The 13,387-nt window shown below is 43.0% G+C and overlaps 1 protein-coding gene across 1 annotated transcript in view; it reads left to right on the top strand.

The window, feature by feature from the left end:
- Window positions 1-5,798: 5,798 nt before the first annotated feature.
- The window catches only part of ESR2 (estrogen receptor 2), a 61,377-nt gene continuing 53,788 nt past the window's right edge, over window positions 5,799-13,387 (top strand). Inside the window, exon 1 of the mRNA XM_069596779.1 lies at window positions 5,799-6,117. The gene's annotated coding sequence lies outside the window, so the exon portion shown is untranslated. The remainder of the gene's footprint in view (window positions 6,118-13,387) is intronic.

Here is a 13,387-nt window from a genome sequence, read left to right as displayed (position 1 = left end):
ACTGCTTTTAGAAAAGGCAGAGGAACCAGAGATCAAATTGCCAACATCCACTGGATCATTGAAAAAGCAAGAGAGTTCCAGAAAAACATCTATTTCTACGTTATTGACTATGCCAAAGCCTTTGACTGTGTGGATCACAATAAACTGTGGAAAATTCTGAAAGAGATGGGCATACCAGACCACCTGACCTGCCTCTTGAGAAACCTATATGGAGGTCAGGAAGCAACAGTTAGAACTGGACATGGAACAATAGACTGGTTTCAAATAGGAAAAGGAGTACATCAGGCTGTATATTGTCACCCTGCTTTTTTAACTTCTATGCAGAGTACATCATGAGAAATGCTGGGCTGGAAGAAGTACATGCTGGAATCAAGATTGCCGGGAGAAATATAAATAAGCTCAGATATGCAGATGACACCACCCTTATGGCAGAAAGTGAAGAGGAGCTAAAGAGCCTCTTAATGAAAGTGAAAGTGGAGAGTGAAAAAGTTGGCTTAAAACTCAACATTCAGAAAACTAAGATCATGGCATCCAGTCCCATCACTTCATGGGAAATAGATGGGGAAACAGTGGAAACAGTGTCAGACTTTATTTTGGGGGGCTCCAAAATCACTGGAGATGGTGATTTCAGCCATGAAATTAAAAGATGCTTACTCCTTGGAATGAAAGTTATGACCAACCTAGATAGCATATTGAAAAACAGAGACATTACTTTGCCGACAAAGGTCTGTCTAGTCAAGGCTATGGGTTTTCCAGTAGTCATGTATGGATATGAAAGTTGGACTGTGAAGAAAGCTGAGCGCTAAAGGATTGATGCTTTTGAACTGTGGTGTTGGAGAAGACTCTTGAGAGTCCCTTGGACTGCAAGGAGATCCAACCAGTCCATGCTAAAGGAGATCAGTCCTGGGATTTCTTTGGAAGGAATGATGCTAAAGCTGAAACTCCAGTACTTTGGCCACCTCATGCGAAGAGTTGACTCATTGGAAAAGACTCTGATGCTGGGAGGGATTGGGGGCAGGAGGAGAAGGGGACGACAGAGGATGGGATGGCTGGATGACATCACCGACTTGATGGACGTGAGTTTGAGTGAACTCTGGGAGTTGGTGAAGGACAGGGAGGCCTGGCGTGCTACGATTCATGGGGTTGCAAAGAGTTGGACACGACTGAGTGACTGAACTGACTGACTGATGCCAAAGAAAAGTAAGGAAGCTGCATTTCTGGAATTGCATTCGAGTCATTTGTGACATTGCACATTACAATTTCCCACCATTTCTAACCATTCTGCAAGATGTTCTTTCTCAGCTGGGTTTTCAAATTCATGCCAGTGACCTCCAGGGGCTAGTTACTTTTCTAGCTCAAGATGGAATTTCTTCAATCAGAGTTGAGGCTGAGGTCAGGAACGTTTATTCTTCACAGTGTTTGGTTTCAGTGGATAAAAAACTAGAAACTCAAGGTCTGCAAGAGATTTGTGCAGAATTTAAGTACCTTTCAGAAGAAGAAGACAGAACAAAAAGTTAATTTACCTGTATATTTGCAAATGTCAAAGACCAAGACTGAAAAAAATAAGGATGACTTATGAGGAATTGGCTATACATGCTGACTGCCCAGGTGGTCCATTTCAACTGTGGTTACAGTAACCTTGTCCTCTGGTCTGGGTGCCCAGGTATTAGGTTAGGTCTACCTTGCAGCTTATGTCCTTGGTCACCTTAGTAGAGGCTCTAGTCAAACACATGTCAATAAGGAATAAAGTTATGTAAATATGCACATAGGTGGTCAGGCCTAGAAAAGAACTTGGCAAAAATTCATTTAGCGATATCCGAGTTCTTCAGGACAAATATCCCTGAGTTTCTACAACTGGCAAGAAAAGCATCGCAGGATAAGTGGAGAAAGCGAGGTATTATCAGGTAGATGGTAGATAGGTGGCACAGGGCTGGAACTTTCACTCTGCTACATGCACTTGGGTCATCTTACCAAAAGATCATCTCTCTATGCCTCATTTTCTCCATAGTGAGCAGAGATGGCCACAGGGACGTTATCTGGATTAAATGAAATAAAGTGAGCCAATTTGTGGAGGCCTGCCCATTGTATTGGGGCTAGAAAGATGGCATAAATATTAGGTTCACTTTAATTTCTACAGAAGACCTAATCCTGAAGAGCTCTGTCCAAATTCAACTTTCAAATATCAAGTTCTATTTTACAAACCCTGATTTATGAGCAGCTGAGGTAACCTCTAATACATTGCATTAGTAACACCACCTTCCCAATTCATCGCCATCAAATGAAAGTGTTATTGCTGGTTCAATGAACCTTTCCCTTCTCTTTTATTAATTTCATCACTTTAGGGTTTTATCTCTTGGATCCTCTTAAAACAGCAATTTATACCGACGTAATATGAAAGTGCCTGATCCTATTATACTTTGGAACACGTAAGAGCATCCCAGAATTGAAATCCTCCCACCTGCCCTCAGGCTGAGAAGAGAAAGAGTAATCATCCCAAACCATTTTGTAGCATGATACTCTTCAGGTCATCGATAAGTCTCCTTCCCCTTTACACTTTTGCACATCAGCTTTTGCTTTGTCCTCGACAGCATTTATTTATTTAGCCCCTTGGTAGTTTCTTTGCTACAGAAAATCTCTCCCCTTTACCTCTGATCTTTCCAAGTTGAAGCCTTCATGAAACATTTGTTGAATGCCTGGGTTGTATTAAGTGGGTGCCATGGGCAGGATGCTGCTGTGGTCGGGGGTACTGCAGATGCAAGACGGGCATGGTGCAGTCACAGTGCAGGCAGTGTTGACAAGCAGGCTGAGTGCTAGGGGAGGTGGTGTGGACGTTCTGCTGGACTTTCACAGTCTTCCCTTTACTTAGGCTCTTGGCTTCTCCAGACAGAGAAGGGCTGGGATGAGACGATGAGGGAGATGCACCCCACTGGACATGCTTCCCTTTTTCCTACAGCAAAATGCACCGAGTCTTACTCTGACTTCCTTTGCTTTACCAGGTGACATTTAGCTCATCTTGCAAGCTCATCTCATGAATGTAATTATAAATGCTAGTAAAGTTAATATTACACATCTTATATAACTGAATTGTAACCATCCAAAGCTTTAACCCCAAAGGAAGTTAAAGGACTGAAGTCCTCACCATTCAGTCCTTATCGTAGGATATTTGGGAGAGGGAAAAGCCTTTCTATGTTGTACCATGTGGGTGCTTCCTTAGGTAGGTCATAGGTGAGGTGGAAGTGACAGACCCTGCTGAAAAAAGGTACATCCACAACACTAGATTTCAGGTGCTACTTGGCCTCGTTAATGGCATTAACTGTTTCAAGAATTCCTTCTTGGTTTTAGCCTTGGTTCAGGGGGAGTTGGAACAGTCACCTTCCCCACTCACTGCATTCAGCTAGGCAAGTTTTCATCCCTGAGGTACTATTATCTTTCTTGATCCACAGGGTGAGTCAGAAGGAAATGTACTCACTCCCATTCATTCTCTTTCCTTAATATTTCCTGTAGTGAGGTTTCCTTGAGTGACAAACAGCTTCTGTGGGTGTTTGAGGGTCTTTAAAAAGAGAACATGTTGTTCTGGTGAGTGGAATGACTTCTGAAGGAAGCATCACAGCAAACAGGGAGCTCTAGTTCCCAGAGTTGAGCAGAAGCTTTTTTCACCGATGGCAGGAGCCTTTAAGGTGGGGCTTGTCTGCAGGAGATACAATGTTCTGGCATTCAAGACATCTTCATTTCCTATTGATTGAAACCATGGTGCGGAAGAAAACCGTCTTGAACTCTCACTGGCCTGGATTCAAGTTCTTCTCAGCCATTGACTGGCCATTTTCTCAATCATAAAATGGGGCTAATTCATAATAGAATTGACACAGAGGCTTGTTGTAGAATAAAATTATGTATAGAAAATGGAAAGTCACTCAGTCAAGTCCAACTGTTTGCGACCCCATGGACTATACAGTCCATGGAATTCTCCAGGCCAGAATACTGGAGTGGGTAGCTGTTCCCTTCTCCAGGGGATCTTCCTATCCCAGGGATCAAACCCAGGTCTCCTACCTTGCAGGCGGACTCATCACCAGCTGAGCTATGAGGGACTCCCATAGAAAGTGGAGCATGGCTAAATGCCCAATAAGAGGTAGCTGTTTATGAAAGCATTGTTGCTACTGGGTTCTTTTCTTACTATGCATGACTTCAGGTAGCTGATATAAGCTCTGTGAGCCTCTCTCTGTTACCCTGAGAAGTGGGGTCAATGAGGATTAAATGAGATGCTGTGCAAGCACTTAATGCACTTTCTGGCATGATGCAGATACTTAATAGATGTCAGTTTTCTTAACTGTTCCATAATCTTTGTCTCCTCATTGGCCCATGCATGACTGGAATTCCTTCATAATACTTTTCATTCTGGGATATCTGTTGACAAGTACACAAATGGAACTGATTTAAAGACAAAAACAAAAACACACTATCCTTTAAAATTTTATCCTTAAAGTGGAATGGAGGAAAAAGCACATGGATATTAGGTACTGGAGAAATACCTTGGAAAGGGAACAGGGGAGCAAAGACTGGCAAAGATAAGCATTTTGTCTTCTACCATCCTCCACAGGGTGCATCTTGCCAGCTATACACTATCCTGTCTAAACTTCTCAGCCTCAGCCTCAAGGACCAGGAAACTCTGCCCTACAGCTTGAGAAAATCCAGGAGTCCAAGCTTTAATGAAACTTGGAGGTGAGGAGAGTACAAATTTTTGATAACCATTGTTTATAAAGTAGGTGACTCTCCATATTTGGAGCGTGTCTCCACCACCTATGGACTTGATTCTCACAAGCCCAGAGCACACTAGCGTCCCTCTAGGCTATTTTTGGTTAAACCCAAGCATTTAAGTCTGTAAAAGTTTCCTTCCATATGCCCCTTTGGTCTTCCTGCACCTGCGATCTGGAGCCGCAACCGCATCAAGAACCGTGTCCGTTTGTCACGTGTATAGATATTAATGACTTAAATTTACTAGTGTGCACACTGTGGGATACTGCCTGGTCGGGTGGGTGAGAAACGTGCAGACCTGGGAAACTGGAACTACCACCAGGGGGCGCTCGCCTGCGGAGAGAGTTTGGTCGAGGAGCCGCCGGGGACTGGGGGCGCCTCCGCAGAGAAGCACAGTACCATCTCTCCGCCTCGGATCCCCTGGGCTTCCTTGCAGTAGATGAGCTTGAGGAGCTTCCCGGGATCTTGCTCTAGGGCGAGACGGCCTTCCCAGCCAGCCCTTGAGAGATGAGAACCTTCACCCTCCACCTCCCGACCCGTGCTAAGAGGCTTTGCCTCTACAGGGGGACAAGGCTGCTCTTGCCGCTGGGGACTGGGCAAATCCAACCCCTCACTTAAAGAGGCAGAGTTCTCTATTTAATGACACCGAAGCATACAGATCCTCTCGGACTCAACGTGGCTCAGGGTCTGGGGAGCCGCCCGTCAATGCGAGGCCCCTAGCCCGGCAGCTTCAGTTTCAGCATCACCTGTTAGGAATGCACAGTCGCAGGCCCGCGCCCCAGATCTCCCGAATCCAAGACAGGGGAGGGGCGCCGTGTGTGCTTTGTCGCCCCTGAGAGTGACAGTGAGGCGCTGGACGGTGACAGCCCCTGCCCCGGGGCTTCCTACTTCGCTCAGGTGAGCGTGGGTGGCGAGGCAGGCAGCCCGGATCCTCCTGCGATCTCCCGATCGCAGGCTAGGTGGTCACGTGGGTTCTCGGCATCTCCACCCCTCCCCGCCCCCCCGCCGCCTCGAGTCTATAAGAGGAAGGAGACGCTCCTAATTAAGTCATTCGTGATCTTTGCAGTGTGTCGGACTGCTGGCCCTTCGGATACCTACTCCTTGGCCCCTACTGCTAGGCCGCTGGGAGCGCGGAGGCTTCGAGAGACGCCTCTGGAAACTTGCAGAGCAGATAAGGGGCGGCGGGAGCCCGACCATAAGGGGACTATCCTGGGCTGCGACTGGCATCCAGTGCTGCGGGTGCAGGCGGGCGTTTGGGGTCTGGGCTGCGTCGGGTGCGCTCGCTCTCGGTTTGCGGGGGCAGAGAACTAGTCCGGGGAAAGCACGTGCCGCGGGTTGGTGACTGCTAGGCTGGTGTGCACAAGGAAGGTAAGTGCCCCTTTTCCCCAGGTGTGATTTAATTGTCTGATTTAATGTTTGAAATCCAATGGTGGGAAAACAGTAATATTGAAAACAATAAAAGCACCCTCTAATCAGCCCCCCACCCCCCGAAAACTGCTGGAAACAGACATTTCATGTTTTGACTAAATGTTTTCAAGAGGCTGGCGTATTAACTAATGAGTTTGTGCTTGTAAGCTCCGGGTTCATTGGCTTAGTAGATATTTTCGAAGGAAAAACCTCTATAGTCTCTAGGAATTTCCCTACCGTGGATGAAATGGTGACAGGAAAGTTGACCAGGGCACTTCATGCTTGAGTCTGCGAAGACGTGCATGTATCAGGCAGGTAGCTAGTATTTTTAAATGTATTTAACTGGGAGACCTTAGTCATACCAGAAAAGCAGAGTTAACTTCTTTCCTGACGGATCGAGCGAGATTGAGATCACCTGGACTGTTTTATGTGCTTACCCGGAACCCCGCCACTGTTCTCTTAACCCGTTGTTTTCCCGTTCCTGCCTAATTAATATTGGATATTAAATTAAGTCAAGGGAACATTATTTTTTGTGAAAAACTAAACTTTGGACTTGGGTGAATATTTAGGAAAATAAGGTTGACTTAATTTTACTAGCTTCATAAAAAGCAACTTTGTGCTTTGTGTTGGCACACAACACTTTTGAGGAAAGATTGTATTGTTAGGTTTCTAGTATTTATGTTGATTTCCCTGGTGGCTCAGGTGGTAAAGCATCTGCCTACAGTGTGAGAGACCTGGGTTCGATCCCTGGATCGGGAAGATCCCCTGGAGAAGGAAATGGCAACCCACTCCAGTACTTTTGGAAGATCCCCTGGAGAAGGAAATGGCAACCCACTCCAGTACTCTTGCCTGGAAAATCCTATGGACGGAGGAGCTTGGTAGGCTACGTCCATGGGGTCACAAAGAGTTGGACACGACTGAGCAACTTCACTTCCATTGGGAATTTTAATTTTTGTTCTAAGTTTGCAGACTCACAGTGGCTGTTTTTCTTTGTGTGTGGGGAAAGAGGTTTGTTATTTAGAAAGTGAACATGTGGAAAGATTTGTGCTGTAAGTATTGTAAAAAGTAAATGTACTGTGACCATGAAAAGAACATTACACACTTATTCTTTGGCTCATATCTTTGTCCTGCAGAAAAACCTATGTTTCTGCCTACATTCTAGAAGAGGGGCAAATGTTTGGATCTGTTTATCAACAGGTGGTAAAGCATAAAACTTAGGATTCCATTTTATGTTCAAGCTTTTTTTTTTTTAATTTGAGTTACTGAATGATTTTTATTTCAAAAGTCACCAGTCTCCTGTAACATTTAAGACATACAAGTCTCTGAAGTGAATTTAAAAACCATTTAGCACATCTTTCATAGAGGGACACAAATGAATCATATCACCATTTACATTTCTCAATTTATTTATAAAATGGAATACATAGATTCAGCATTTCAAAATATAATTAGCACTTGATGTCTGTTTTAAAGAATATTACACTACAGTTTTCCACACCTGTGTATCCAACAGGTAATTCAAGATGCATCTTTTAGTAATCTAAAATCATGTTTTGAGTCATTTTACATAATATCTATAAATAATAAAATAATAGGATACTGAAGGCTGAACTTGAACCATTTACTGGCATGTTTTTTGGTAATTACATTTAGAATCCTTGAGAAATGTATGCTTAAATTTTAGACTTCATCATTCAGCACCAAGCACACTGTTTTAGACATATAGCATTTTTGAAAAGTCAAGCTTATTACAGTATAATTTACATAGAGTAAAATCTGGCCTCTTCAGATCTATCACATTCTGAATCTTGACAGTTGCACCCAGTCATATAATCCCCTCCATGATCAAGGCATGGAACCCTTCCATCAGCCCCAGAAGTACCCTTTCTAGTTGACCCTCTCCACTCAACCCCAACCCTGGAAATCACTGTCTGTCTGCTGACTATATCGTGTTGCTCTTTAATATATTCTTACTCAGAAATAATTGTCCTTTCCTTTTCTCAAAAGAAAACCTCAGTTCCCCTCCTTTTTTGAGGATGAGCCAGGTTGTCATATTTTTGTTTTAATCCTGTCCCCTTGGGATAAATTGAAGCAAAGACAAAACTATTTTGAAAATGGGAAACCAGAGACATGTTAGATTTATATTGGGCTAGTAGATTTAATTCTTAGCAAATTCGGATCCCACTGTGGTATAAGCCTTTGGCTACAGTGTGCACCATTCATTATTCTGAACTGAAATACAAGCCCATTTGAAACATATTTATTACTTATGTAATATTAATAGAATATATGGTTTTTTTAATAATCTTGCCTTTAAGAGATACTTTTATTATATTTGAGATTAAGAAGTTACTTGAAATTACATATTATCAAATAATGAGAAGCATAAGAATTGCAAATGACAATTTGTAGTCATTTAAAATAAGATATAGAGTGATTGAGACTACATAGGTTAAAATATTTAATAATCTTAATAGGGGCTAAGGTCTGTGCCTAATTTATTTGTAGATGTCAGTTTTTTTCTTTTCTTTGACCATGTCGTGAAATCTAGATTTCTCTGTAGGACATAGATATAAAATCTTTTATAAACCAATATTTGTTTCCTGTTTAATTATTCATTTCAGTAAGCAGGAGCCTGTAATCACTAGGCACTCCTAATAAAGATACGCCAGATTGATGTCGTTTTCCTGTTTCCTTGGTGTTGTGAAAAACAAGAGCCTGTCTTTTAAATATGCATACAACTTACCCTTCAGAGAACTACAGCGGTAGTAACTAGCATACGCAGGCTGGCAAGTTTATGAAGCACCAGCAAACAGGATAGTTGGCATTTCTGACTGGAACAGTTACAGCTCTTGATAATAGCTAAGGGCTTTACGAAGGGAATCTTTTGCAGGTGTGCTTGAGAGAGGACAGAAGAATAAGGGTCGCCTGGAAAGATGAATTACTGGATTCCTATATTTCCACAAAGCAGGACTGCCGTTTTGCTGATGAATGTTTTGTGTTCTACTATCGAACCCTGGACTGGCAGAAGAGTTAAATGTGCTCAGCTCTGCAATGTCATGTCCTTTTGAATATCTTCACCCACAGCTCTCCTCCACCCTCCTCCAAATATTTTAATATGGTTCGGTTTCCTAAAAGTGGAGCATTGTCACTGACGGTTGGTATTGGGAAGCAGTAAAGACCTGACGATGAAAGAGAAGATTGATGGGTTGGCCCTGCACAGCCCCACCCCTGCCCTTACAGTGTGATAACCATGGGGCTGAGGCTTTGTCCTCTTCCTGTATTCAAGCCCCAAACATCCTATCTCCTGTCCAGCTCAGTAGGCTACGAGGGAAGTTAGTTTTCTCCTTTTGGAAAATACCTGTACGTGGTCTTAAGAGTTGCATGTGAGTTAATTATTAATGATGATTGCATGATGATTTTAGAGTGCTTTTTATTTCTAATATCAAACTGAGAGCGTTAATACTTTTCTTTGGGAAAGATACACGTAAGGCTAATGATTGGCAAGTAGCCACCTATACACATCAAGGACACTTGACACCTAAGACATACTCTTCATCTTTAAATTCCTTCCATTGTCTGCTTTGTGAATGTGAATTTACAACTTCTGCAGGCACAGGTGTGGGGTGTTAGTGCTGAATGCTTGGACAAGTGTGATGGGAAGACTGAAAAATACAGCATAGGAGCATGTGGTATTTTGTGTTCCACGCAGGCTACTTGCAGCTCAGCTTTTTGGGCAGTGGCGATGGACTGTCAAGAAGGTAAGAGTAAAAATTAGGAGGCAGAAATCTTCAGGGTGGCCAAAAGGGCATTTGAACCTAAATTGTCTTGAAATCCTGTCTAACACTCTAAGCATATTCAGTGGCATACTGAAAGACTGACCTCATCCTCTTGGATATGGAATGACACCTTGTGGGATGCTCTCACGTACATCATTTCGCTTCATCCTCTAAGCACTGTGAGAAGGGGAACCCATGTGAGGTCCCCGTTTTTACTGACGATGTGGGGATTCAGGGAGTTTATGTGATTTGTCTAAGGTCACCTGGCCTTCAGGCGCAGCTGGGCATTGGGCCCAGTGTTCTGCTCTGTCCTCTGGACAAGAATATATATAAAAACAGGCCTGGTGGTGACTGCCTTCTGATTTTTTTTTTTTTTAACCAGACTTAATAGGCACTTTGATAAAAATCAGTCTAATCTTTCTAGAGTGTCTTTGTGCCATTTCTAGGGCCTGCCTTTTTCTTTGCCAAGGAATCACTGTCAATATTCGGAATTTTAAAAACTTTAAAAAAGTTAAAATTACTTTTTAGTTTAAGAGCCATAATGCATTCCCCAGCTAGTACATTAGAACACTGTGTATAATCCCAAGTATACAAAAAGCTTTCGTGCTGGACACAGACATGACCTGAGAGGGTTCCACACAGGTGTGTGTGCTGGAGGAGTGTGAGAGAGAGAACTTTGGGCAGAAGACAAGGGCTGTTCATCATGAAGGATATGGGCCACTTGTTTTTAGGCTATGGTTAGGAATTAAAACCAGCACGCAAAGAAATGATTACTTATAGATTTGGGATGTCTGGGTACACATTCTTTTGTTGGCCTGGTGAAATTCTACACCTGCCAGGCCCAACAATTAAGGTGTTTAGAGACTGTTTTTCTTTGTTATACCAGAGCTTGAGGTCACGGAGGCAATGCTTGGATGTTCAAACCAATGTGTCAGGAAAATCCAGTTGGTACGTTGTTGTAGAAATTTATTCTTTTGGGAATTCTTTCCTTCAGTCAGTTTATATTCCTGGTTTAGAGCAGAACTGCTTAAATGACCACAGGCTGTTTATTCGCTTTTCTAGACCTCCAATGGAGAAGACTTTCCTGTTGCTACCTGTTCTCTTGGGTCCCAGGTCTACTGCAGTGATTTAAATTCATCACCCTTTGTTGTGTCTTTGCTTAAGAAGGAAGAACCCTTTGCATAGCTACCAAGTTATTAGTTACCCAAGACTCCACTGACAAGTAGTTGTTATGTGAATCTGGATAATTTAAAAGATACCCAGCCAAAACTCAGCACATCCTCTTAAGCACTGTCCAGCAACCAGCTATCACATTAATTATCATGGGACTGGGGTGTGTGTGGAAATCCAAGAGAAGTTAGTATATGTATAAAACCCATATTTTCTAAACCAAGTTGCTGTGGTGTCCAATAGATTGCCTGGATGAATCTCTCCTGGCATTTGCTATTTTGCGGTATGCATCTGACAGGTCATTTCAGCATTTCTGGGTCAAGAATGAACATTTCAGTTGTAGGTGTAAAAGTTCAATGGAATTGATTCTTTGCTCTTGAGAGAGATGTCATTTTCATTTTAAATGATGTTTTCTCTTTCTAACTAGATAATGGGGAGTGTTATTTCAAGTTCATGGGTTTCCTTGCTACTATTCATCACTTTCTGTTAGTAGAAACTTTATGGTTTTAAGAGGCCTAATGAAAGGAAAAGCTAGCCTTGGTTTTCTGATAGTTTAGTGGGTTGGCTTTTCTGAGCTACTTAAGCTGAAATGCCAAATACATTTCTTTTGGGCAATGTAAAGTTGAGACAACATGAAAGTCAGTCCAACTTTGATTGGCCAGAATGTTCAGAGAATGATTTTTTGTTTGTTTAAACAATTTAATTGGTTTTTAAAAGTTGATTATTACATTGAAGCTTGTTTTCAAATTCTTATTTTAAAATCTACTGCTTTCCTGATTAATTTCTTGAATATAATTTGATCTTCATTTGATGATTGAGAATGTTGAATTTATCCTTACGTAAGTTTACTGTGAGTAGTGTTCTGTATAAGAAATAGGCTTACCCAGAGGCTCAGCAGTAAAGAATCCGCCTGCCATGCAGGAGATGTGAGTTGGCTCCCTGAGTTGAGAAGATCCTCTGGAAAAGGAAATGGCAACCCACTCCAGGATTCTTGCCTGGGAAATCCCATGGACAGAGAGGAGTCTGGTAGGCTACAGTCCATGGGGTTGCAAATGAGGTGGACATGACTTAATGACTAAATAACTGTATAAGAAAGTTGGGATACTCACCATGGTGATCACACTAAACTTTGGGTATGCTTTTTTAAAATTATTATTAAATTGTGTAAGCCATCTTGTTTTCTTTTTTTAAGTTCAAGAAATAAAAATTTAATACTGTAAACCAACTATGTGCATGCATGCTAAGTCACTTCAGTTGTGTCCAACTCTTTGGGACCCTGTGAACTGTAGCCCGCCAGGCTCCTCTGTCCATGGCGTTTTCCAGGCAAGAATACTGGAGTAGGTTGCCATTTCCTTCTCCATAGGATCTTCCAGACCCAGGGATTGAACCCGTCTCATGTCTTCTGCACTGGCTGCTGCTGCTGCTGAGTGGCTTCAGTCGTGTCTGACTCTGTGCGACCCCATAGACGGAAGCCCACCAGGCTCCCCCGTCCCTGGGATTCTCCAGGCAAGAATACTGGAGTGGATTGCCATTTCCTGCTCCATTGCATGATAGTGAAAAGTGAACGTGTAGTCGCTCAGTCGTGTCCAACTCTTCGAGACCCCATGGACTGCAGCCTACCACGCTCCTCCATCCATGGGATTTTCCAGGCAAGAGTACTGGAGTGGGCTGCCATTGCCTTCTCCATTGGCAGGTGGCTTCTTTACCACTAGCGCCACCTAGGAAGCCCCAATCAGCTATACTTCAATATTGCTTCCAGATTACATTATGTATAAATACAATTTTTATGCATGCTACTTAAGTATTTTGTTCTCAATTGTATACTGTTTAAATTGTGTTTTAAAATACTTTAAATGTCTTTTGATTAAATACTTGCCCACATAAGATGCTCAGTTCAGTTCAGTTGCTCAGTCGTGTCCGACTCTGCAACCCCATGAACCGCAGCACGCCAGGCCTCCCTGTCCATCACCAACTCCTGGAGTCCATACAAACCCATGTCCTTTGAGTCGGTGACGCCATCCAACCATCTCATCCTCTGTCATCCCCTTCTCCTCCTGCCCCCAATCCCTCCCAGCATCAGTCTTTTCCAATGAGTCAGCTCTTCGCATGAGGGGGCCAAAGTACTGGAGTTTCAGCTTTAGCATCATTCCTTCCAAAGAAATCCCAGGGTTGATCTCCTTCAGAATGGACTGGTTGGATCTCCTTGCAGTCCAGGGGACTCCCAAGAGTCTCCTCCAACACCACAGTTCAAAAGCATCAATTGTTCGGTGCTCAGCTTTCTT

This window comes from Ovis canadensis, chromosome 7, assembly GCF_042477335.2.
Source record: "Ovis canadensis isolate MfBH-ARS-UI-01 breed Bighorn chromosome 7, ARS-UI_OviCan_v2, whole genome shotgun sequence".
Classification (NCBI taxonomy): Eukaryota; Metazoa; Chordata; class Mammalia; order Artiodactyla; family Bovidae; genus Ovis; species Ovis canadensis.
This window is presented reverse-complemented; position numbering and strand designations above follow the sequence as displayed.